The sequence below is a fragment of the Diadema antillarum genome, unplaced genomic scaffold (genome assembly GCF_040938485.1).
Source record: "Diadema antillarum isolate AM-2024a unplaced genomic scaffold, OU_Dant_1.0 scf00000170, whole genome shotgun sequence".
NCBI classification, from domain to species: domain Eukaryota; kingdom Metazoa; phylum Echinodermata; class Echinoidea; order Diadematoida; family Diadematidae; genus Diadema; species Diadema antillarum.
The window spans coordinates 3,346,642-3,351,598 of record NW_027271059.1 but is presented as its reverse complement, the minus strand read 5'-3'; positions in this window follow the sequence as shown (position 1 = coordinate 3,351,598).

Genomic DNA, 4,957 nt, shown 5'->3' with positions numbered 1-4,957 from the left:
AGGCAGTTATCCTTGATTGTGGGTGTGCCATCATCACCTTATAGCCTACAAAGTACTTGATAAGACTTTGTTTTGTCAAACAGACTAACTTTATGTATTTTGAGCTGTTTCAGTGGTAGCCAAAACAAAGAAATACATTAAAATAACACAGTCATTCAAAGTTGTGTGATACTGATGACTGACAGCTATGTACTAAGATCTAGTGACAAGAACATAATATTAAGAAAAGAAATAGTAGCAAGGCAGATGAGGAGGGGGGGGGGGGAGTAGAGGAGAGAGGTAGAGAGAGGGGGTAGGGAGGGGAAGGGGAGGGAGGAAGAGATCTGACACAATACAAGATACACAATACAAGATTAACAGTCATTCAAAGTTGTGTGATACTGATGACTGCTATTTACTAAGATCTAGTACCACAAGAACATAATATTAAGAAAAGAAATTGTAGCAAGGAAGAGTGGGAGGGGGGGGGGGGAAGTAGAGGAGAGAGGTAGAGGGAGGGGGTAGGGAGCAGAAGGGGGAGGGAGGAAGAGATCTGACACAATACAAGATACACAATACAAGAAGTCATTCAAAGTTGTGTGATACTAATGACTGCTATTTACTAAGATCTAGTACCACAAGAACATAATATTAAGAAAAGAAATTGTAGCAAGATAGAGTTGGGGGGGGGGGGGGGGAGTAGAGGAGAGAGGTAGGGGGGGGAGTAGGGAGGAGAAGGGGAGGGAGGAAGAGAGATCTGACACAATACAAGATCAACATAAACCAGCAGAGCTTGTATGGGATGAATACTTCCCATAGACTTGCATGTATTGCGTGCATTCTCTATAGGGCTCACACGGGTAAATAATTCCCCATAGAGACGTGTCTTAAAATTCAAATTTCAAAAAATTCTGTAAAATAGCTGGGAGAAATGAGGTGTTTCATCTTCACTAACCTTAATAAGTGAGATATTACCTTTCATCCATCAGATTGCCAGGGTGAGTTGTTCTGCTCTAATTCTGTCCAGGGGTCCGCAAAGCCAGACTACGAGTTCTTGTCACTCAAAAAATCACCTATTTTCCGTACACGTACCCAATGAAATATAGTCCCCTCAAATTCCATCAGAAAAGCTTTCATCTTCCAACCAAAATGCAGTTTGTAGAGGAATTCATACTCAATATCTACAGCTATTCAGTTTTTTGCCAAACTACATCATTGATTTTTAATCATTTTTTTTCTTCATTTATTTTGGTATTTTTGGTACGAATTTGTGAAGGGGTCTGGGACAGTCCATTTTATTTACAGGTGTGAGCCCTGTATAGTCCACTAAAGAATTCTATGTTTTACCTAATATGAAGGTATACGCCCCAAATATTCTATGTTCCTCATAGTTTCCGCATAATTTGAATTGCCCGAATACTTTTGTAAGTTTAAAGAAATACACTGAGCATAGAGGTATAAATATCGATTGATCTGTCTAAAGCAAGGGACTTTAACTTTTTGGGACTTCGTGAATAGAGAGAACTTTACTTCTGAAGAGGAGCGACTTCTTGAATCTAAGGACTTTACCGAAAGTCGTCATGTCATGCTGTTAGAGTAATTACACAAGTCCTGTCATAGCTCATTTTGATCATGTACGTTTGTCAACGAGAAGTATGTCTGCCAATAAAATAACAGTTTTTGCCCGGAACATACGCTCTCCCGATTGAACTATGTTGCAGCCCTCTCATCGTGTTGAACGGATTGTGTGAATGTACCTGATGCACCTTATATCTTACTAATTAACTCTCTTCCATTGCGGAAAATGTGCCTTTCTATTGGGGGTATCATTCCCGCTCGGTAAACATCCTGCCACCCCCAGTAGTCAGTGCAACAACACCCATTTTTCCCGCAACATTAGTTTTGTGATGCACGGTCACAAATGAAAACACCGACTTTATACATAATTGTGCGTAAAATATAAATCATTGATATCAAACACTTCGCACAAAAGGCTCACGACGAAACTGATACTACGCAAACAAAGCCCACGAGACGGACATTACGTTCAAAAGGCTCACGAGACCGACACAAGGCAAAAGAGGATCAGGAGACCAACACGAGGAAAAGAAGATCGACGAGACCGACTGGATGAAAAGCGTCACCTATAGACCAAATAATTGTATATAGGGCATTCAGATAATGACATAAGGAAGATTCGATAGATGGAAAAGAAGATAGGGTATTGCCCTGAACTGTTCAAATCTTTGAAGGGGTCGTATAGTTTTGGTTGAGACCTAATTTCAGGATTTTAACATTTTCTGGTGAGATAATGAGAAACCTCTTTTGAAATATGAGAGAGCACGTAATTTCATGAGGATTTCAATGTTTATTTGATGAAGATTGGTTTTGAAATGGCCGAGATATCCAGAACAGAGCGATTGTAATAAGTGTGGGACCCACTTGGCTTTATTGCGATCACTTTGTTTTACTTTGTTTTTAGATGTTTCAGTCATTCCAAACGCAACTTTCATCAAATAAACTTTGAATTCCTCTTAAAATGGTATGCTCTGTACTATTTCATAAGTGTTTTCTTCGTATCTCGCAAAAAGTTAAAAGTCCAATTCTCATCCCCACCAATACTATACCATCCCTTTTAAGTGTGTTTGCGTGTGTGAGTGTTTGTTAAAAATTAGACAAAATTAGACAGTAAAAGTGTGCATGAGATGTTTCCACATTAATGTAAAAAAAAAAAAAAGCCAAAACACCCTCCTTGTCCTTTTCGCAAAACACATACCGGTATACACCTGCTTAGAAAATAAAATCAAATGATACGGACATTCAGTCCAACAAACATGTGAAAAATAAAATGAAGATTACGAGAAAATATTTCACAAAATGGTCAATATAGCAGTGCACACCAGCTACTTTACATGATATGGATGGGGAGTCGTCATCTGCAAAGGTGTTGATTTAGAATAAATTCACAAAGAATAATGAAATAGTCTATTAAAGTATAGCGTTAACGATTCGGAAAGAGAAGATTCATCCATAAAAACAGCTATGCTATTTCATGAAAAATATACCGTTTTGAGGAGACAGGATTTGAGGATTTTACAAAAGCAAGCCACAAATAAAGGGTGAATCGCCGCGATATTAATCGTTTTCATACGCTGAATTTCATACATGATAGTTACAAAGAAAAATAAATTACAAACTGAACTCTAAGCAGGCGGGTATAAGCAGTCGGATATCATATCTAATAAGGTTTATTTAACTAGTGAAGCGAGAAAGAACAGGGCGGAAAAAAAATTACATCCTCTCCATGTTCTACCCTGAAAATGGGAAAGCTTATAAAAAGTAGCACGATCGCATCTAAAACTAAACCATACATTGTTCTTGTCCTCTCTTGTTTTGTATTAGAGGGTTGTTTTTTGTTTTTTGTTTTTTTTTTGGGGGGGGGGGAGCTCATGAAGAAGACAATTTTTTTTTTTAAAGTTAGTAACAATATAGCTCCCCGTAGCGTGACAAAACTGCCACCTAAATGCATGCTTGATAGCGTTGATATAAAGATGGTGCTATTCAATTAGTTACAATCTATCGCTCGATAGCATGACGAAATTGCACCCACCAGTATGTAGTTTTCCCCTTCATGGAACACCCTGTACAGGTACATATTTGTTGCCATTATCGGGTCTAGGACTTGTCCCCTGGAGGACAACTCCCCAGGGCCGAAGACTACTCCCACCAGACAACTCCCCCGGAGGCGTGTTTTTTTTAGACGGCACAGATTGGGGACCCTAACCCTAACCCTAACCCTAACCCTAACCATCAAACCCTAACCCTAAACCCTAGCACTAACCTAACGTGTTTCCCATAGGTTTAACACGCGCCATGCCCCAATCTGTGCCGTCTAAAAAAAAAACAAAAACAAAAACAAAAAATGCCCCCCCCCCCAGGACGTCTCCCCCGGAGGACTACTCCCCCGGAGGACCACTCCCCCGGAGGACTATTCCCCCGGATGACTACTCCCCCGGAGGACTAATCTACTCCCCCGAAGGACCACTCTCCCAGAGGACTACTCCCCCGAGGACCACTCCCCCGGAGAACCAGTGTGCAGATTACCCCCCCCCCCCTCAAAGTCGGTTGGAATTATACTTATGGGATATAGGGACCCAAAATCAGTTTTATTGGGTATGTTGGCCCGGGGGGGGGGGGGGGGGGGGCTCGTCCTATAAAAATGGAGAAGTGGCTTCAAGTTACAGGGAAACTGTGTCAGATGTGGCATAAACTGTGATAATCGGGTGAGCGTCTGAGTAGAAAGTTATTTTGCAATGGGCAAATACATATCCTCCCACTTCTCAAACTAGGACTCGTTAGGGGGGGGGGGGGGGGGGGGGGTATAGCACCCCATCAGCTTCGTATGCCAGTGGGGTCTCGTCTCAAACGGGGGTTTGACGGCATGAAAGCGACAACGAGCAAGTTTGGACCGCTAAAATCCAAAAAATTTAAAACTCGCTCGCTCCGTCGCTCCCACAATGACTCTTATTTTGTCGACTTTGATTCCTTGCCGGCCATCAATTATTCATAACGTAATATCATAATAAATAGAAGAAAAGTTATTACGTGTCTCAAAAGCACAAAGACAAATATGCGATAACATTCAAACTAACATTGTAAAAGTCTTCAAACGAAAGCATGGTGTGTGGAACCTTCTCTAGATGTAAAATGAAGGAAAAAACGTATTTTAGAAAATAAAATATAACATTACAAGGACTTTCTTGTTGTGTGGTATTGCTGCGAGGTGACCCCTTAGTTTTACAGAATGATGATGCCGAACCTCTATTTTTGCATTTTTTCTGAAATTAAATTCCGGGTACTTAGCTGAAGCTCAATTATCATTATAAAAATGAATGAATGAACAAATGAATAGCCTAGATAAACTAAGTTACGTTCACACAAACTTAAAGTTAACTCTGTCACTCTTGAAAGATCAGCG